This window comes from Haliotis rufescens, unplaced genomic scaffold, assembly GCF_023055435.1.
Source record: "Haliotis rufescens isolate VD_foot unplaced genomic scaffold, xgHalRufe1.0.p SCAF_4, whole genome shotgun sequence".
Classification (NCBI taxonomy): Eukaryota; Metazoa; Mollusca; class Gastropoda; order Lepetellida; family Haliotidae; genus Haliotis; species Haliotis rufescens.
The window spans coordinates 57,301,329-57,323,633 of record NW_025964112.1 but is presented as its reverse complement, the minus strand read 5'-3'; positions in this window follow the sequence as shown (position 1 = coordinate 57,323,633).

Genomic DNA, 22,305 nt, shown 5'->3' with positions numbered 1-22,305 from the left:
TTTGTATGAGTGTACACGTGTGTGTTCGTGTGTTTACGCGTATGTATGTGTCTATGTGTTTGTGTGTTTATCACATGACTGTTCACTTCAACTTATCCATAGTCGACTTTGCTTTCGAGCAATATTCTGGCACCTCAATACTGTTGCCTAGTACATCCGGACATGGTCTTTCAAAGAAGATTTCAGAGAGCATCATACGACTCTAGCTCAAAATTATCTTTTATTTGGGCTACAGCTGAGACCTAAGTAAAGCTTTCACAATGTTTAATGGTAAACATGCGGATGACAGTTCCAAATTTAACGTATCAGTGACCACAAAAATTTGTCTGATGCAATTCCCGAATATTCAAATGAAGAATTGACTTGCCTGTGCATGTATTTTGATATCGCCACCGAAATAACTTTAAAATTGATCCAGTTATAAGAAAGGGATCACTTACTATCTGTGTTCGACAGTGCTCGCATGGGATAAAGTGCCACATGTTAACATCATCGTTCAGTTCAAGAGTTTGTTTGTTTGTTGTTTAAAGCCGCACTCAGCAATATTCCAGCTATATGACGGCGGTCTGTAAATAATCGAATCTGGACCAGACAATCCAGTGATTGAAATCATGAGCATCGATCCGCGCAGTTGGGATACGATGACATGCATCAAGCAAGTCAGCGAGTCTGACCATCCGATCCCGTTAGTTGCCTCCTACGACAAGCATAATCGCCTCTTTTGCTGAAGACCTATTCTACCCCGGATCTACACGGTTCCAGTTCAAGAGGTCAGACCTTGGACATCAAGGGAAGACGGGGTATAATCATTATTTGACAGTGATTCATAAACACTTGCCTGTGATAAAGTCGAAATCGTAAAAAATAATAAATGCAATGTAGACTATATCATGTGACATGTTTATTCCTAATACATGTCATATACCAACTCTAAACACGCGTTATGTTATTAAATACAGTAAACTACGGTTATAACGAACACGCTTCTAACGAACTGACGGATATAACGAACTTACTTTTTTGGTCCCGACTAGTTGCTGTAGTTATGCTGTATATATGCTTATAACGAACTACGGTTATAACGAACTAAAATTAGTAGTCCCTTTGAGTTCGTTATAACCGTAGTTTACTGTATAAGCGACAAACCGGGGGCACGGGTGGCCCAGTCCTTTTGGGACGCCAGAAACCTATGATTGTGGGTTCGAATCCCGGTTTGCCACAGTTATGTTTCTAGGTTTGTCTGCACCATACCCGTGCCCGTGGGTTTCACCGAAGTGGTAAACGTCTGAGATCTGCATCACTTCGGGCTTTCCTCCCACATTAATCTGACACGCCGCGATATAACTGGAATACCGTTAAAGCGGCTTTAAATCCACCTCACTCACTCACAATGAGAGACAAACGCCTTTCCATATTTATAGGAAACCTGGCAAAAGCAGGGTCGATTGTACGATTCTGATTTTACCATAAGCATATGTTTTTGAATCAATATCAAATAGTGATGATACCGGGTGTTCGCGAAACGGTAGTGTCATCCTTAAATTCTATCGTCGAAAATAGAAAAAAACTCTCATAAACGGTACCTAAATATTGCATGTTTTCTTAGAATGTGATTTCATAGTTCGCAATGTTTATTCCTAACACAGGACATTTATCCTCAAAAAACACTCGCACCATTACAATCTTATCTTATGCACAATTTCGTTTGGTGGCTAATATATGCAGTAAGATTTTTTCTAGAAGTTGGAAACTTGGGGATTTAGTTATAAATATATACGATAGAAAGAATGTAGTAGCTATGTTGAGCTATACTCTACATATGAAATGACTTTCAAAACACTTTTTGTCAAAATTTCCACAACTTAGATACGAATCCTCAACGCCAGACAATAACCAGTCTCGATTATCCTACGAAACAGATAAAATGCAAGGGCTCTTGTTATACCTCACCCTTTTGACCACTAACCCGTTTCACGTGAAGCTCTTTTCCATAAGTCACGCTTGGTGCTTTCACTAACCTCTCAGGAAGGTCTACGGCTGCGATGACAACCAGTCATTGACGCTGAAACGCGGATAAAGGTTATCAGATTGTCCCGCAGTTCGAGTAGTCATCGTCCCCCGTCCCATGTGTGTTTTCAGCACCAAGCAATCCGCCAGCTGCAGACTATGGCTATCTGATCAGATCTCTAGAAATGAGTTTACCTGGCTATTCTGGTTTCTGCTCCAGACTACTGCTACCATCTTGCCTTTGTTTCACTCCCTTTCCCCAGTGCGGTGAACATGTTAACATTCGTCAAGCAGTATGGGGCGTTGTACCCCTTCATCATCTGGCCAGGGCGTCAATGAGTAACTGTAAAATTGTCCACACTTAAGTCCGGACTTTCTAGAGGGAATCAAATATCCGAATCCACATCAGCGCTTTTTGTCTATCTGGGTGAGGGTATTTGATTAGGTTGTTTGGTTAAATGTGGTAATTAATTAGCGCCTGAATAATTCTATAGAATCATTACCCAGTACAATGGCATTTAAGTGAGTGAGTAGGGTAAACGCCGATTTTGGGTAGTATTCCAGTTATATCACGGCGTATGAGCTTGCTCTGGGAGGAAAGCCTGAAGTGATGCAGGTCTCAGACGTTTACCACTTTGGTGAAACCCACGAGCATGGGTACAGTGCTGACAAATCAGAATCATAATTCAGTTACAACGACATAGAACACGCCTTTCGTAACGTTTTCCCGATTTGAAGTCCATGTTTGAGTATAAATTTCAAAAATTAATTTCAAGTATAAAAAAACGACATTTTTTATGAACCCATATATAACCTAGTCCACGGTGTTGGCAATATGTGTAACAAATGACATTTATTTGTGGCTATTTCTTAAATGTGTGATTTTTTAATGAGTCTGTAGGTTAATTTAAAGAAGTCTTGCCACAATTGGCGACCTCTTTTTATGATAAACTATACATATTGTAGTTGTGACCTTTGAAATGAAAATTGCTTTGTTTTAATAACTTAGTTTTGGATTATTGGATAGATATTTATGGGAATATACATTTCCTAATACAGTATTACCAGTTATTGAAACGTTAATGAGACTCCACTATTTATATGTTACATATGCTCTTACGACTTCCAGCTGTAGGATCTTCAATGCACGTCTAAAGCCATGCTGGATAAAGGGGAGGCTGAAAGGGGATGGTTGAACATTAGAGCGACTTGACGGGAATGGATAGTCGTTGTGAGGGCCCAGGTGACAAAGTTTCACACAAGCTGCTTGTCTATCAACATGCAAGAAGAAACATTAGACGGTGTCATCGTATAGTTAAGAAATCCCCCAATATACATTTATTAAATAAGCTAATAAAATATTTTGAACTCGATGAAAAAATCTTTTTTAGGAACTGCTAAAAAGTAAAGAAATTCACCAGGGACTAGACTGATAGTGAGTGAGTGTGTATGATATTACACCGCTTTTAGCAATATTCAACCAATATCACGGCGGGGGTCACAAGAAATAGGCTTCATACATTGTACCCATGTGGGGAATCGAACCCGGATCTACGGCGTGACGAGTGAACGCTTTAACTACTAGGCTACCCAACCGCCCCCGACTAGCCTGGTGGCAAACATGTTTCTTAGTGACTCCAAGCTGTCTGCTTGGAACAGAACTGAATGTTGATGTCGAAAAGGAAGAAGCTTAAATTCACTCAAGTCGCTTTATGTGTTAGAATGATTTTCATAACAAGTCTTTATAGCTGCGAGAAAATATCGGATATCTAGGGGGAAACAAACTGATATTCTTGAAAATACCCAGCTGTACTTTGCGTGTACAAATGCAAGCGATAAAACCCTTCCATAATGATCAATGTTCGCTAAAAGATGAGCGTATCCTGCTCACCGGTGGCACCCGTCAACACATGCAAAGGTCAAGTTTTCACCTGAGAATACACATGGAACAAGTCAAAATTCGGCAATGGGTCGGACATCATTTTTGTCACTGATGCATCGAATTTGGAAATGCCTACCATAAAACATTTTTAACCCTGAACAAACAACTTCTGAGCAAGACTCGTATGACGGGTTTTTGACATCTTCGTATAAAGAGGATGTTCGATTGTACCTCAAAAGTTGCGAAATGTTGACACCAAAGGCTTAAGCTGCTGGAATCTGGTTCGACACAAAGTTAAAGTTGAAATCATCCCTCTTGTCTTGTCTTGTCTTGTCTTGTGTGGAGTTTTTGCCACTCATAATCTTTATGCATATACAGTAAACTACGTTTATAATGAACACCCTTATAACGAACTGTCGGATATAACAAACTTACTTTTTTGTCCTGACTATTTGCTGTAGTTATGCTGTATATATAACCAACCTATAGCTACAACGAACTAAAATTAGTGGTCCCTTTGAGTTCGTTATAACCGTAGTTTGCCGAATCTAAATATGAAACAGGTGAGGCAGTTTCACTGGTCTATAAAGTTCGGGTGAGTAAGGAAAGTTAAGTAGACTTGGAATTGGAAGGACCGAATAATGGACGCCAACACAAATGTCAAACCTAGGACTGTGGACAATGTTGGGTACTGTAACAGAAGCAAACTACAATTCTTGGGTATATTCTTCAGCTGTAATGTGTTTGCAAAAAAAACTTTTCTGGGCATATATTGGGTATATACGGAATCAAACCCGTCGATCCCAAGAGCGTTAAGAGTTGATGTCTATACATTGTAAATAAAACAACAATGATAATCAGTGATTGTTTGTTTCTTGTTTAACGTCGCACTATTCCAGCTGTATGACGACGACCATAGCATGGTTTTGAGAGACGAACATCACTTAATCCAGTCGCTTTCAACGATATCAGATTAAGCTTCAACAATAATAGCAACTGGTATTAAAAGTGATCTGAGGACACAAGTTCTCACAAGAATGTGATAACTACCAAAACCATCTTTTACTCTGATAATCATATTGTTGTGAAAACAAAAGCGACAAACTATATCCATTACCATACGAAATCTTCGAGGTTGAAAAATCTTTTTGAGCAAGACGCTCTTTCCAGTCTTCGTAGAAAGAGCACGAAAACAGAAAAAAACGTAATTATATTCTCTTCCCTTTTTTGGCTTGCGTGTTGTTCTAGTAAATCTTGAAACGTAAGAAGATAATAGCATGCTGACATTTACCAATAAAACATGCTGGACGTTTTGCACATCAAACTGTGATAAGCTCTTGTGAAACATGTCAAAAAAAACTTTAAAACATTTTTAAGTCTTTTCAGCCTAGGGCAAAAGCGTCATATTTAAAACTCGGTGATCGCTTTCCAAATTCTATAAAAGTACAAGTATTCCCTTATTACATGTGCTGAGTGTCCGATGTGTGTTGCATGAATTGCTGATCAAACACAAACTAAGAGTGAGTGAGTGAGTGAGTGAGTTGGGTTTAACGCCGCTTTTAACAGTATTCCAGTTATATCGCGGCGTGTCAGCTTAATGTGGGAGGAAAGCCCGAAGTGATGCAGGTCTTCGACGTTTACCATTTCAGTGAAACCCACGAGCACGGGTATGGTGCTGACAAACCTAGAAACATAATCGGGGCGAACCGGGATTCGAACCCACAATCATAGGTTTCTGGCGTGCCCAAGGGACGCAACTCTGCACAGCGAATCGCGGCGCCTTAGACGACTGGGCCACCCGTGCCCCCTCACAAACTAAGAAGTAATGTGTACATATACACGTAAGCGACAAAAGTCTTTCCATAACCTCGAGGGATACATTACTCTAACAATTCCAACAATTTTACAATTATTTTTAAACAATTTTGTCCTTTCAGCGAAAGGCCAAGGATTAACAATTTTAATCAACTACAACAGAGGGCTTTTGCTTCACTTTTAAATGTCAGTAAGGCCGTTAAGAGTGATTATATTATCAGAAGCTTAATAACTTCCTAAAAACAGCCTTTGCTTGAGAGAAAATGTCATTAAACTGATATAATTATCACCATTTCTTTTGTTATGGCTTCATCATACAGTTTTACCCATTACCAAAATAATTGTAAGTCACAAAACTCATTCCTGCTTAAGAGAAAATGGCCACCACGATTGGAGAAAACGCCAACCACGACGGAAGAAAACGGTCACGGCGATTAGAGAAAACGGTCTCTTTATATATAATAGAACAGGGAGTGACTAGCTGCTCTTAAATCAGTTCCAAAAACATTCCACAATGGATTTGTTATATTTTAGTTCAGTTTCAACGTGACATGTGTTCAGTAGTTCACTGGTCGCCAGCTGATCATTCTTGTAGAGGAGCCAGGCTGCAAACACTTCCTCTTGTTTTCTGCTGCAATTCTTCCTTACTTTGGTTCGCAGTAGAGAGACCAGGATACAAACACTTCCTCTTGTTTTCTGCTGCAATTCTTCCTTACTTTGGTCCGCAGTAGAGAGACCAGGATACAAATACTTCCTCTTGTTTTCTGCTGCAATTCTTCCTTACTTTGGTCCGCAGTAGAGAGACCAGGATGCAAACACTTCCTCTTGTTTTCTGCTGCAATTCTTCCTTACTTTGGTCCGCAGTAGAGAGACCAGGATACAAACACTTCCTCTTGTTTTCTGCTGCAATTCTTCCTTACTTTGGTCCGCAGTAGAGAGACCAGGATACAAATACTTCCTCTTGTTTTCTGCTGCAATTCTTCCTTACTTTGGTTCGCAGTAGAGAGACCAGGATGCAAACACTTCCTCTTGTTTTCTGCTGCAATTCTTCCTTACTTTGGTCCGCAGTAGAGAGACCAGGATACAAATACTTCCTCTTGTTTTCTGCTGCAATTCTTCCTTACTTTGGTCCGCAGTAGAGAGACCAGGATACAAATACTTCCTCTTGTTTTCTGCTGCAATTCTTCCTTACTTTGGTCCGCAGTAGAGAGACCAGGATACAAATACTTCCTCTTGTTTTCTGCTGCAATTCTTCCTTACTTTGGTCCGCAGTAGAGAGACCAGGATACAAATACTTCCTCTTGTTTTCTGCTGCAATTCTTCCTTACTTTGGTCCGCAGTAGAGAGACCAGGATACAAATACTTCCTCTTGTTTTCTGCTGCAATTCTTCCTTACTTTGGTCCGCAGTAGAGAGACCAGGATGCAAACACTTCCTCTTGTTTTCTGCTGCAATTCTTCCTTACTTTGGTCCGCAGTAGAGAGACCGGGCTGCAAACACTTCCTCTTGTTTTCTGCTGCAATTCTTCCTTACTTTGGTTCGCAGTAGAGAGACCAGGATACAAACACTTCCTCTTGTTTTCTGCTGCAATTCTTCCTTACTTTGGTTCGCAGTAGAGAGACCAGGATACAAACACTTCCTCTTGTTTTCTGCTGCAATTCTTCCTTACTTTGGATCGCAGTAGAGAGACCAGGATACAAACACTTCCTCTTGTTTTCTGCTGCAATTCTTCCTTACTTTGGTTCGCAGTAGAGAGACCGGGATGCAAACACTTCCTCTTGTTTTCTGCTGCAATTCTTCCTTACTTTGGTTCGCAGTAGAGAGACCAGGATACAAACACTTCCTCTTGTTTTCTGCTGCAATTCTTCCTTACTTTGGTTCGCAGTAGAGAGACCAGGATACAAACACTTCCTCTTGTTTTCTGCTGTCATTCTTCCTTACTTTGGTTCGCAGTAGAGAGACCAGGATACAAACACTTCCTCTTGTTTTCTGCTGCAATTCTTCCTTACTTTGGTTCGCAGTAGAGAGACCAGGATACAAACACTTCCTCTTGTTTTCTGCTGCAATTCTTCCTTACTTTGGTCCGCAGTAGAGAGACCAGGATACAAACACTTCCTCTTGTTTTCTGCTGCAATTCTTCCTTACTTTGGATCGCAGTAGAGAGACCAGGATACAAACACTTCCTCTTGTTTTCTGCTGTCATTCTTCCTTACTTTGGTTCGCAGTAGAGAGACCGGGATGCAAACACTTCCTCTTGTTTTCTGCTGCAATTCTTCCTTACTTTGGTCCGCAGTAGAGAGACCGGGCTGCAAACACTTCCTCTTGTTTTCTGCTGCAATTCTTCCTTACTTTGGTTCGCAGTAGAGAGACCAGGATACAAACACTTCCTCTTGTTTTCTGCTGCAATTCTTCCTTACTTTGGTCCGCAGTAGAGAGACCAGGATACAAATACTTCCTCTTGTTGTCTGCTGCAATTCTTCCTTACTTTGGTCCGCAGTAGAGAGACCAGGATACAAACACTTCCTCTTGTTTTCTGCTGCAATTCTTCCTTACTTTGGTTCGCAGTAGAGAGACCAGGATACAAATACTTCCTCTTGTTTTCTGCTGCAATTCTTCCTTACTTTGGTCCGCAGTAGAGAGACCAGGATACAAATACTTCCTCTTGTTTTCTGCTGCAATTCTTCCTTACTTTGGTCCGCAGTAGAGAGACCGGGATGCAAACACTTCCTCTTGTTTTCTGCTGCAATTCTTCCTTACTTTGGTTCGCAGTAGAGAGACCGGGATGCAAACACTTCCTCTTGTTTTCTGCTGTCATTCTTCCTTACTTTGGTCCGCAGTAGAGAGACCAGGCTGCAAATACTTCCTCTTGTTTTCTGCTGCAATTCTTCCTTACTTTGGTTCGCAGTAGAGAGACCGGGATACAAACACTTCCTCTTGTTTTCTGGTGCAATTCTTCCTTACTTTGGTCCGCAGTAGAGAGACCAGGATACAAATACTTCCTCTTGTTTTCTGCTGCAATTCTTCCTTACTTTGGTCCGCAGTAGAGAGACCAGGATACAAATACTTCCTCTTGTTTTCTGCTGCAATTCTTCCTTACTTTGGTCCGCAATAGAGAGACCAGGATACAAACACTTCCTCTTGTTTTCTGCTGCCATTCTTCCTTACTTTGGTCCGCAGTAGAGAGACCAGGATACAAACACTTCCTCTTGTTTTCTGCTGCAATTCTTCCTTACTTTGGATCGCAGTAGAGAGACCAGGATACAAACACTTCCTCTTGTTTTCTGCTGCCATTCTTCCTTACTTTGGTCCGCAGTAGAGAGACCAGGATACAAACACTTCCTCTTGTTTTCTGCTGCCATTCTTCCTTACTTTGGTCCGCAGTAGAGAGACCGGGCTGCAAACACTTCCTCTTGTTTTCTGCTGTCATTCTTCCTTACTTTGGTCCGCAGTAGAGAGACCAGGATACAAACACTTCCTCTTGTTTTCTGCTGTCATTCTTCCTTACTTTGGTCCGCAGTAGAGAGACCAGGATACAAATACTTCCTCTTGTTTTCTGCTGCAATTCTTCCTTACTTTGGTCCGCAGTAGAGAGACCGGGATGCAAATACTTCCTCTTGTTTTCTGCTGCAATTCTTCCTTACTTTGGTCCGCAGTAGAGAGACCGGGATGCAAATACTTCCTCTTGTTTTCTGCTGCAATTCTTCCTTACTTTGGTTCGCAGTAGAGAGACCGGGATGCAAACTCTTCCTCTTGTTTTCTGCTGCAATCCTTCTCACTTTGGTCCGCAGTAGAGAGACCAGGATACAAACACTTCCTCTTGTTTTCTGCTGCAATTCTTCCTTACTTTGGTCCGCAGTAGAGAGACCAGGATACAAATACTTCCTCTTGTTTTCTGCTGCAATTCTTCCTTACTTTGGTCCGCAGTAGAGAGACCGGGATGCAAACACTTCCTCTTGTTTTCTGCTGCAATTCTTCCTTACTTTGGTCCGCAGTAGAGAGACCAGGATACAAACACTTCCTCTTGTTTTCTGCTGCAATTCTTCCTTACTTTGGTACGCAGTAGAGAGACCGGGATGCAAATACTTCCTCTTGTTTTCTGCTGCAATTCTTCCTTACTTTGGTCCGCAGTAGAGAGACCAGGATGCAAACACTTCCTCCTATTTTCTGCTGCAATTCTTCCTTACTTTGGTTCGCAGTAGAGAGACCGGGCTGCAAACACTTCCTCTTGTTTTCTGCTGCCATTCTTCCTCACTTTGGTCCGCAGTAGAGAGACCGGGATGCAAACACTTCCTCTTGTTTTCTGCTGCAATTCTTCCTTACTTTGGTCCGCAGTAGAGAGACCGGGATGCAAACTCTTCCTCTTGTTTTCTGCTGCCATTCTTCCTCACTTTGGTCCGCAGTAGAGAGACCGGGATGCAAACACTTCCTCTTGTTTTCTGCTGCCATTCTTCCTCACTTTGGTCCGCAGTAGAGAGACCGGGATGCAAACACTTCCTCTTGTTTTCTGCTGCAATTCTTCCTTACTTTGGTCCGCAGTAGAGAGACCGGGATACAAACACTTCCTCTTGTTTTCTGGTGCAATTCTTCCTTACTTTGGTCCGCAGTAGAGAGACCAGGATACAAATACTTCCTCTTGTTTTCTGCTGCAATTCTTCCTTACTTTGGTCCGCAGTAGAGAGACCAGGATACAAATACTTCCTCTTGTTTTCTGCTGCAATTCTTCCTTACTTTGGTCCGCAGTAGAGAGACCAGGATACAAACACTTCCTCTTGTTTTCTGCTGCAATTCTTCCTTACTTTGGTCCGCAGTAGAGAGACCAGGATACAAACACTTCCTCTTGTTTTCTGCTGCAATTCTTCCTTACTTTGGTCCGCAGTAGAGAGACCAGGATACAAACACTTCCTCTTGTTTTCTGCTGCAATTCTTCCTCACTTTGGTTCGCAGTAGAGAGACCAGGATACAAACACTTCCTCTTGTTTTCTGCTGCAATTCTTCCTTACTTTGGATCGCAGTAGAGAGACCAGGATACAAACACTTCCTCTTGTTTTCTGCTGCAATTCTTCCTTACTTTGGTCCGCAGTAGAGAGACCAGGATACAAACACTTCCTCTTGTTTTCTGCTGCCATTCTTCCTTACTTTGGTCCGCAGTAGAGAGACCAGGCTGCAAACACTTCCTCTTGTTTTCTGCTGTCATTCTTCCTTACTTTGGTCCGCAGTAGAGAGACCAGGATACAAACACTTCCTCTTGTTTTCTGCTGTCATTCTTCCTTACTTTGGTCCGCAGTAGAGAGACCAGGATACAAATACTTCCTCTTGTTTTCTGCTGCAATTCTTCCTTACTTTGGTCCGCAGTAGAGAGACCGGGATGCAAATACTTCCTCTTGTTTTCTGCTGCAATTCTTCCTTACTTTGGTCCGCAGTAGAGAGACCGGGATGCAAATACTTCCTCTTGTTTTCTGCTGCAATTCTTCCTTACTTTGGTTCGCAGTAGAGAGACCGGGATGCAAACTCTTCCTCTTGTTTTCTGCTGCAATCCTTCTCACTTTGGTCCGCAGTAGAGAGACCAGGATACAAACACTTCCTCTTGTTTTCTGCTGCAATTCTTCCTTACTTTGGTCCGCAGTAGAGAGACCAGGATACAAATACTTCCTCTTGTTTTCTGCTGCAATTCTTCCTTACTTTGGTCCGCAGTAGAGAGACCGGGATGCAAACACTTCCTCTTGTTTTCTGCTGCAATTCTTCCTTACTTTGGTCCGCAGTAGAGAGACCAGGATACAAACACTTCCTCTTGTTTTCTGCTGCAATTCTTCCTTACTTTGGTACGCAGTAGAGAGACCGGGATGCAAATACTTCCTCTTGTTTTCTGCTGCAATTCTTCCTTACTTTGGTCCGCAGTAGAGAGACCAGGATACAAATACTTCCTCTTGTTTTCTGCTGTCATTCTTCCTTACTTTGGTCCGCAGTAGAGAGACCGGGATGCAAACTCTTCCTCTTGTTTTCTGCTGCCATTCTTCCTTACTTTGGTCCGCAGTAGAGAGACCAGGATGCAAACACTTCCTCTTTTTTTCTGCTGCAATTCTTCCTTACTTTGGTCCGCAGTAGAGAGACCAGGATGCAAACAATTCCCCTTTGCCTTCTGCTGCCATTCTTCCTTACTTTGGTCCGCAGTAGAGAGACCGGGATGCAAACACTTCCTCTTGTTTTCTGCTGCCATTCTTCCTCACTTTGGTCCGCAGTAGAGAGACCGGGATGCAAACACTTCCTCTTGTTTTCTGCTGCCATTCTTCCTCACTTTGGTCCGCAGTAGAGAGACCGGGATGCAAACACTTCCTCTTGTTTTCTGCTGCAATTCTTCCTCACTTTGGTCCGCAGTAGAGAGACCGGGATGCAAACACTTCCTCTTGTTTTCTGCTGCAATTCTTCCTTACTTTGGTCCGCAGTAGAGAGACCAGGATGCAAACAATTCCCCTTTGCCTTCTGCTGCCATTCTTCCTTACTTTGGTTCGCAGTTTCTTCTCCTCAAGTAGAGCTGACTGGATGTGGAGGAGTTGGACTTCTCGATGAAGGACCGCTATCAGTTTGTAGAGATTGAGCTCTTGCTTACCACAATTGGCATTCAGTTCAATTGAACAAATACGGACACACATCACACATGGTACAAGTCAAAATACGGAATTGCATCAGACATCATTTTGGTCATTTATTCGTCACATCAACCATAAAACGTTGAAAGCCCTTCTGAGGCCTCTTTTGAGCAAGAGTTGTATGGCTCTCTTTGAAATCTTCGTAGAAAGTGCAGGCCCGATTGTACCTCAAAGTTGTGCAATGTAGACACTAAAGGCTAAAGCTGCTGGAATATTGTTAAGCAGAGTCGATTATACGATTCCGACTATTTTATGAGTATGTGTTTATGAAGCACCATCAAATAGTAATGATACCAGGTGTTTGCGAAAAGATGAGCATTTCCTGCCCCACCGGTGGCACCCGTCACAAACAAATGCAAAGGCAAGTGAATTGTTCACCTGGAAAAACTCGGGAACATATGGTACAAGTCAAAATAGGGAATTGCATCGGACATCGTTTCTGTCACTGATGTGTCAAATTTGGAAATGTCCCCCACATGTCCACCATAAAACCTTTTAAAAGCTTTGCTTTTGCCTTGAATGTTGTAAACTTGATCAAACAACTTCTGAGCAAGGGCGCATGTCGCTCTTGGGAAATCTTGGTAGAAAGAGCATGCTTGATTATTTCATCAAAAGTTGTGAAACGTGAACACCAAAAACCTGCAACTGCTGGAATATTGCTCGACATGAAGGGAAAGTTGAAGTCATCCCTCTTGTCTTGTGGAGAGTGTTTTGTCACTCTGAATCTTTATGCATAGATCTAAATATGAAACAGATGAGGCGGTCTCACTGGTATTCTTTATTTCTAGTTCAGGTGGGTTAATCAGGGAAGGGAATTGGCTGTTTGATTGTTATTGAACGATATCAGATCATCGATATACCACAGAAGCTTAAGTTAAACTTCTTGGCCAAATTAAATTGTTTTGATTTTGCTAATCCGAACAGAAATTCCTATTCATATACATAAAGAAACAGATCCGCAAAAAGGGGAGCACAACTGGTTCCCAGTTGGATGCCTACCTCTTGCCCTAATATCTTACCCCCAAATCTTACGTAGATGTCATCAATGAGGAAGTACAGGATTTCACATTTTGCTTTCTAAGTAAACTTCAGACGCATTTGCTTTCATTTTTGACAAATTGTCATGAACCTCTGAATATAGATACGTAACTGTATCTGTGGTCACGACGTATGTTGTAACAAAAGCCCCATCGATCGAGGCATAAAGTTCCTTCCTTAAGTTTGTCATGTGGGATAGAAGTTTACAAAGTTGAAAACTCTAACATTTTGACAGAATGAAACTTAGGTTTTTCTGAGATTACAAAAAGTCAGGCAAATCCCATGGGTTTTTGAGAATCCACATGGCATTAATTCCGCTTGTCTCAAATACTTTCTGTGAATATAAAGAAAGTGCTTTCTTGATTGTATTGGGGATTATGTTTAGTCTTCTGCTTCCTCAGCGAAATCGAGTATACAATAAAACACAAAGATTAATGTAGGCCTTCCGAAAACCATCTTTCTCTAACTTTTTGTCCACTCGTCTTCAACCAATCAGATTTGGGCAAACACTCACATGGTTTATTTTACAATAATATATTGCTTAACACCGAGCTTTTACAGGGATATGTCAAAAGAAAGGCGTTGTTATGAGACATGTTATATATGTCTTCCAAAGAAACACGACATGACAAAGGCCAGGTCGGTAAAATCAACCGTCGCCATCTTGTAAAGTAAATCGAAGACCAATGATCTCATATTCTTTGGCAGACATGAAGGTCAAAAGCCTGTCTACATACTAGGCTGTGTATCTACTGGGGAAACCTCAAGGTGAAGTGAAAAGAGGTTTACGTAGAGTCCAAGATCACTGCACTTATATAGAGACGTGCTTGTATGTGTGGCTGCTTGTACTAGTCCGGACTGATGGCGGTTTAATAGTCCTTACACACTGAAATGCCATACAGCAGTTTAACATGAATACCCCACTCAGACACAGTATACTGACTTCGAGCCGACCAGTCCTTGCGTAACCCTTAATCTTTTAACGTCTTTTGGTTTGACGCGGCCGGGGCTCAAAACCCTGACCTTCCGCTTTCGAAGCGGACGCTCTACCACTAGATCAGAGAGGCAGTCTTGTCACCTCTCTAAGACAGGACTCATTTAAATATATGTTAATAAACTTAGTGAGCTGGGTAACTTTTGAAGGGTAATAAATGGGAAAACTTTCATCTTCAACTTGCAGCCAAGACTGCTGCGGTAATGTTGTTAAGATTTAATGTGTTTGACACTTCGACAATGTTCTTGGGTTTTTTTTCAATAAATACTTTTCATCAGCGAATTCAAAAGTTGTAACTTTGTAACACAAGAAATGGTTTGTTGAAGGCATCCAAATTAACAGTTATTTTTTGTTAGACAAGTTGGAAAAATCTAACTAGAACATGTGTTTCTTGCAAGCGCAGAGACTTGAAACTATAGATGAAAGATTGAAAACCAATATGTATGGCGACAGTTGTTTTGGCAAATACTCTCAAATTGGTATTGAGAATTTAGATCAAGTGAGTCTAAAGTATATACCTCAGGTCAGTTGTCCCAATTCAATTCTTTTCAACAAAAGGGACAATTCTTTGTTTAGCATGCTTTTTTCATTTCTTGTCTTTTCTACCTTTCGTAATAACTTGTCAACGTGCACTTATCATTATTTATTGATAACATTCTTAAATAGCCCGACCCGTGAAGATTCCGGGGTAGAATAGGTCTTCAGCAACCCATGCTTGCCGTAAAAGGTGACTATGCTTGTCGTAAAAGGCGACTAACGGGATCGGGTGGTCAGGCTCGCTGACTTGGTTGATGCATGTCATCGATCCCAATTGTGTGGGTCGATGCTCATGATATTAATCACTGGATTGTCTGGTCCAGACTCGATTATTTACAGACCGCCGTCATATAGCTGGAATATTGCTGAGTGCGGCGTTAAACAACAAACCAACCAACCAACCAGCTTAAATAGCCCGCAAGGTGGCGGTGTTTCAGTTTCGAACAGTGATTGACATTGTAAACACAACCGAGTGTCGAGAGAAGCTTTTTGAACACCGTACGCAAATAAGATCACCAAAGACTGTCAAACTTCGTATCAACTTGAATGACAAACCCTGGATACCGCAAATGGCTCAATATCTAAATATAAGTCAATAACTTTTCTGTAGTTTTATCATAAAAAATCGAATCGATCATGTTTGGCGTCTGCATCAATCCCAGTGGGCGGAGCTTATTTACGGCTGCGCTATAAATAGCAAGACGAACACAACGGGAAAAAAACAGTTGAAATCACTGATAGACGTATATATTGTGAGAAATGCTATTCAAAAACTGCAGATATACCGTACACCACAGGCTTACGACTGGTGCCGTGATACATATTGTGTTTTTTGTTCAATTACACTGCTCTTATTCATCACGACAAACGGTTTCGATTTCGTTCTCGTGTTGGACTGTACGTGTTGGATAAATCGTGGACATTTTACAGTATCATTTTATAAAGATGTAAAGACGACATGGCAGGTAGGTTGTGAAACCCAAGAACTACGTGTTTGTTGAAGTCTTTGAACCGTTTGGTGGATATTTATTACCATTAAAACTTACGTCGTTGTTGTCAAACGCCCCACGTGGGTGGGTGTTTACATCTACGCATTAACCAATGAAATTCGAGTGTTATCATGACGCCATATTGACCAGCCAGAACACTCGTATAAGCTCCACCCACTAGAGTGCGGTAGTCACTACAACAGATGCCTCTTTAAGTAGCTGGGTTGAGTGAGTGAGTAAGTTGGGTTTAACGCCGCGTTTAATAGTATTCTAGTTACATCATTTGCATGTCACCACAATCTTACAGCAAGTGAACAGCGAAAACATGCCAGGACTGACGGAAGCCGATCGCAACAACGACATCGACAGACTGCAAACAGGAGAATCATCTTCAGCTTTAGCCATGTTTTTTCACGAAACACAAAGCATCATTTCAAGACTGTTGAACCGTTATCTTCCCAGATCCGGTCGACCGCGTATCACTACTAGACCACGGGACAGATTCATACGGCTACGTCACTTACACGAAAGAACCACCATGGCCACCTCCACCACAACGGCAACTGCGTATGATATCAGCCCAGACAGTGTGGAACCGTTTATGCGCTAAAGGTATTCGCGCTGGACGACCAGTTCGAGGTATCATTTTGACGGACCTGCATCTTCGGCTGCGACGTCAATGGTGTCATGGTCACAGTGTGGCCACAACTGCGACCGAGACAATTTTGGTGCAGATGGTAGACGTCGTGTTTACGGGCGTCGCGGCGAAACTGTATATAGGAAGTGGACAGATTTGGCAATGGTAGTGTGATGGTGTGGGCAGCCATCTCCTACACTGGTAGAACAGACTTGGTGCACGTTCTGGTGAATTTAACGGAACAAAGTTCGCGGGTGAAATTCTTCGGCCACACGTCCTTCCCATTATGCAACAAGCAAACGTCATTTTCCAACATGACAACGCCCGACCTCACACGGCAAGACTGACAACAGCCCTTTTCAGGAATCACAACATCCAGGTATTGCCATGTCCCTCCAGGTCTCAAGATTTAACCCCAATCGAACATTTATAGGATGCACTGGATCAACGACTGCGAGCACTTCAGCAACAACCAAATAACCCCCAACACAAGCACTGCAGGCAGGGAGGGTGAACATTCCCTGGCCATAATTCGGGATCTGAACGCTTCCATGAGACGACGATGCCAGTCAGTATTGGACTCTAATGGTGGCCATACAAGATATTGAAAACAGATGACCTTCATCTTGAAAACCTACTGTTCTGTGTGTGCCATTTGGAACCTGGGTCGATGACAATCGATTTCCATATGTTGATTATTTATATGAGATATACAATATACATCTAAAATCACTTTTTGCGTTTTTTGTTTTGCAGAGTATATTATCAACAACTCAAGGTTGATGCTCAAGTGAAATCGTAGTTGCCAGTTGCGCAAATGTCTTCGTTGATATGAATGATAGAGAAAACTATACTCAGAAAATATTTCAATTTTATTGTCTCCATTATGACATGACTTTCATCCCTCACGTGTGAAATCCCATTCCATCGGAATATTGATTTCCATATGGACGTTCAAATCCCACCGTACACACTTAAGCTAAATTGCTCGCTTCGAGTCATAATCGTAGCCTTGAGCGACGGAAAGACACAAAGTTTCCCGGATTCATTCAAATTTTTGGATTTTCATCCTAAGACTGGAAATAGGCATTTGTTCGTGCGTCATGAGTAATTATTTCAGATACTGAATCTCTATAAAACACTGGTCGTCTTACACCGGAGACGGCCAATCTTGTCTGGCCTCTTGGCTGTCCTTCCAAGTTGAACTGGGATGAAACATTGCCACTGGCTTTTAAAGTGGTTATTTGGGTTAATGCATGGATAAAGAACGGTTAAAGTTTTTAACTCAAAGACGTAGACGCCACGCAATTACCCACATTTGTCTGGTACGTAAATGTCTGTCGTCCCCTGTCGTGAATTGAAATGAAGCTTTCCTCCAATGTGTCTTCGCTTTGTAGAGACGCCTCATCTTAGACATAATCCACTGTGGGTATTGTATCTCAATCATTCGTTCATCATTTACTATCGGGTGTTTTTCGTGTCACTATGGATCACCCTCTCGCAAAGTCTGCAAATGTGGGATCATAACATATTTATAAACTGTACTAGTGTATCAATATCGACCTAACAGAAAACTTTTTTGGGATGAAATGTAACACGTCAACGCCAGAGAGCAACCCGTCTTAATGAATCGCGGAAACAGGCTCCACTGCAGCAGGGCGTAAAATAGCGATGAAAATTAGTGAAGTGGTTAATTGAAAGTGAACTTTGAATAAGGATTCTAAATCGAAAACTGCTTTCATGAGTGCTGCCATCTTGTTTTCCAAACAAGTTACCTGTTTTCGTGTTGGATTTGAAATCCTTGTTCCATTAAATGAAGTATACATATTCAGTAGTCATAGATTTATCATTTATTTTAGATTTATTGGTATACATATTTGAAAGTATTTATGGCCAAGTCATACATTCAGGATTGTTATTGCCGTCCTTGAAAGGACTATAACCGATTAAAATTTGTCAAAAGTCTTACTAAGATCCTGTTATTCGTGGCGGGAAAATCACAATCGGATATTGTTCAGGAAGCGTCCCGATTCAGCCGTTTCCAGCCGAATTCGTCCCGATTCTCCCGTTTTCAATCCGTATCTGATCCGGTTCGTGCCTTCCGCATGGTAAAAATACGACCGAATCTGTCCCGAGAGCGTCCCGATTCTCCCGAATGCGACCCGACAGAGATCAGACAGTGACCGGACGGTGAACCGACAAAGACGGTTCACATTCGGCAAGATCTGGACGCAATCTGGACTCAACAGACAAGAAACGGCTATGAACAATTCATGCCCTTTCATCACGACAATGTCCAGACAAGACAGGACATTGTTACGATTTTGATCCGATACAGCAGACTCTGTCACGACATAGTCACGATTGTAATCCGACAAAATCGTCTCGGAATTTCCCGAATGTTACGGGACGCACCATACTGTCGGGAGTGCTTGGTCGACCTCTCTGGACCTTTCCCGATCCGTAGGACTCTGTTACGAACGTGGACGACTGCGTTCAAAACAATGATAGGACATTCCAGATCATTGAAGATAGTAATCCACCTTCTCGCTTTTCGTGTCGTAGCGCTGTCTGATCTCAAACAGGAGCCATTATCGGCACTGTGTGAACCTGGCCTTACCCCACTGAAGTCAAACATTATAAGATGAAGATAACTTGAATATGTGCTAGGGGCTTTGTCTCCAAATCATAATACGCAACTAATGGCTACAACTGTCACCATTAACACCACCAAACAGTCGCGAAACAGACACATAGTTACGCAACATCCATAATGGTCACCAGGACCAGACACATTATTGACAATGTAATTAGTGAGCGAGTGAGTGAGTATGGTTTTACGCCGCTTTAAGCAATATTCCAGCAATATCACGGCGGGGGACACCAGAAATGGGCTTCACACATTGTACCCATGCCGGGAATCGAACCCGGGTCTTCGGCGTGACGAGCGAACGCTTTAACCACTTGTCTACCCGACCGCCCCGACTATGTAATTAAATAAAAGCGACAAAGCCTTTACCACTGTCATAAGAAATCCCTTATAAAGTGCAATCCATTTTACTATTCCGACTATATCATAAGCATGTGTTTATGATTTACTATCAAATAATGATGACGCAAGGTGTTCACGAAAAGGTAACCGTCACAAACACATGCAAAGGCAAGGCAATTGATAACCAGAAAAAAACATGGGATCAAATGGCACAAGTCGAAATAGGGAATTGAATAGGACATCATTCTTGCTTCTGATGCGTAAAACTCATAACGCAGGAAATCCCAGCCTCGTTCTGAATCCCTTTTGGTTCAGCACTTACAGTTAAGGCTTGTCGTTAGAGGCGACTAACGAGATCGGGTGGTCAGGCTCGCTGACTTGGTTGATGCATGCAATCGTTTCCAATCGATGCTCATGATGTCAATACCTGAATTGTCAGGTCCAGACTCGATTATTTACAACCGCCGTCATATAGCTGGAATATTGCTGAGTGCGACGTTAAACAACAAACAAACAAACACTTGAACTAAACGATGATGTTAACATGTGGCATTTTATCTCATGCGAGCACTGTCGAACACCAGATATTAAGTGATCCCATTCTTATAACTGGATCAATTTTAAAGTTATTTCGGTGGCGATATCAAAATACATGCAAGTCAATTCTTCATTTGAACAAACACACAAGGAAACAATTAAGGGAAATCTGATACCGTGACATCACAGAACAAGAAACCGCTACCTCTACATTTTTTTTATATTTTTTTTTCATATCTGGTGTGTGACATTAATAATCAAGTTCCATGTCACATATGTTCAGTTACTATCACAGTCATTTAAAAAAAAAACATATTCTGTGAGAGCCTGCAACAATCACAAATAATCCCCATTTCCGTGAGTGTGTGACTTCCAAAGCTCTTTATGTCGATCGTTAGATGTTTGGGGTGTCAATTCTGCATTTAACTGACTGTTGGAGTTTGACTCAACAGCATGAGCATGACTGAGATCAAAGGTAAGCATGTCCTGCCGTGCCGGTAACACCCGCCACACACAATTTGCATAAAACTAGTTGGCTTGTTTGTTTGTTTGTTTGTTTGTTGTTTAACGCCGCACTCAGCAATATTCCAGCTATATGACGGCGGTCTGTAAAATAATCGACCAGACAATACAGGTATTGACATCATGAGCATCGACCCACGCATTTGGATACGATTGCATGCATAAAACAAGTCAGCGAGCCTGACCACCCGATCCCGTTAGTTGCCTCTTACGAGAAGCACAGTCGCCTTTCACGGCAAGTATGGGTTGTTAAAGACCTATTCTAACCCGGATCTTCACGGGTCGCATAAAACCTAGTAGTAGTAATTTGTTTGGTTTACAAATATGAGCAATTTCTGAACGGGACCTTCAGACTGCCACTGTGGAAATTCCACTAATGTCGACATTTTAGAAGATGAACAAGAATCGACCTGATGTCATATATTTCACTCTAGGTCATTCTGGGATATTTGTTGTCTAACTATAACTAACAGGTAATAAGTAGGGTGACAGGTGTATTGATAAGTATTGACTGTGATGGGAATAATTGGCTGTGCTGTAGTTTAAGAGGTGTTTCCTCCCAGCTAACACAACCACGTTGTTATGTGAGGTGAGGTGAAATAGGGTTTAACGTCGCGTCCAAGATTATTGCACTTATATAGCGACGTGCATGCACGTGTATGTGTGTGTGGCTGCTTGTACTAGTACGGACTGATGCTGATGTATAGTGCTAGCACACTGAGATACCATGCCGCAGTTTAACATGAATACCCCACTCAGACACAGTATACTGACTCCGAGCCGACTAGTCCTTGTTTTAGCCCCTTAATGCCGAGCGCCAGACAGGGTAACAACAAGTACCATCTTTATAGGTCTTTTGGTATGACGCGGCTGGGGATCGAACCCCGGACCTTCCGCCCTCCGGGCGGACGCTCTACCATTAGACCACGGAGGCGGTCACGTTATGTAGTCCTGGCCAACTTCTCCTACATAATAATAAACACGGAAAACATGGTCAGTAATACTATTAAAATCCAGCAGTTGTATTTTTATGCCCTGAAACAGCAAGAAACATATCGCCTCCATGGGCATAATTTCAATTTTTGATTTCTCTCATTGCATTAGCTGAATAGATGTTTGTTGTGTTAATAGTTCATCTTACATAATCTTAAAAGCAGTGTGTAAATGTAAGCGATAAAAGACTTTTTATAATAATAAGAAATACATGATTTATCTCATGAAACATGTTTAAAATTATTTTTGAACAGGTTTAAGTCATTTGAGCGAAAGGCCAAGGCTTTCAAATGTCTAATAAACTACCACAGGATTTGTCACTGTTAGAATGACATATAAAATGTATACGTGATCTAAAGTTTAATGGCCCTCTCTAAACGTGCATGAAGATTTATATAAGCTATATACAGAAAGAAATGGAATCAAGACAACATCTGTCTCAATGAAGTAAGCCCATTGTTATTGAAAGGGCACATATCACTGTTTGAGTAGCGCTGTAAAGCTATACGCAATGATTGATAAGATGCTTAATTTGTTTTTTCCATGTCACTTATCGTTATCATTATTCGGTACTGAGTCACACCGCCATGTCAGAATACGGACTTCAAACATCCTTCTGTGAAGTAGTTGCAGATCTTAACAGAGTGGTAATATCTAAGGGTGAAATTTCCTACAAAGTGAGGTGAAATGGGGTTCCATGCAACGTGTGTGTGTGTGTG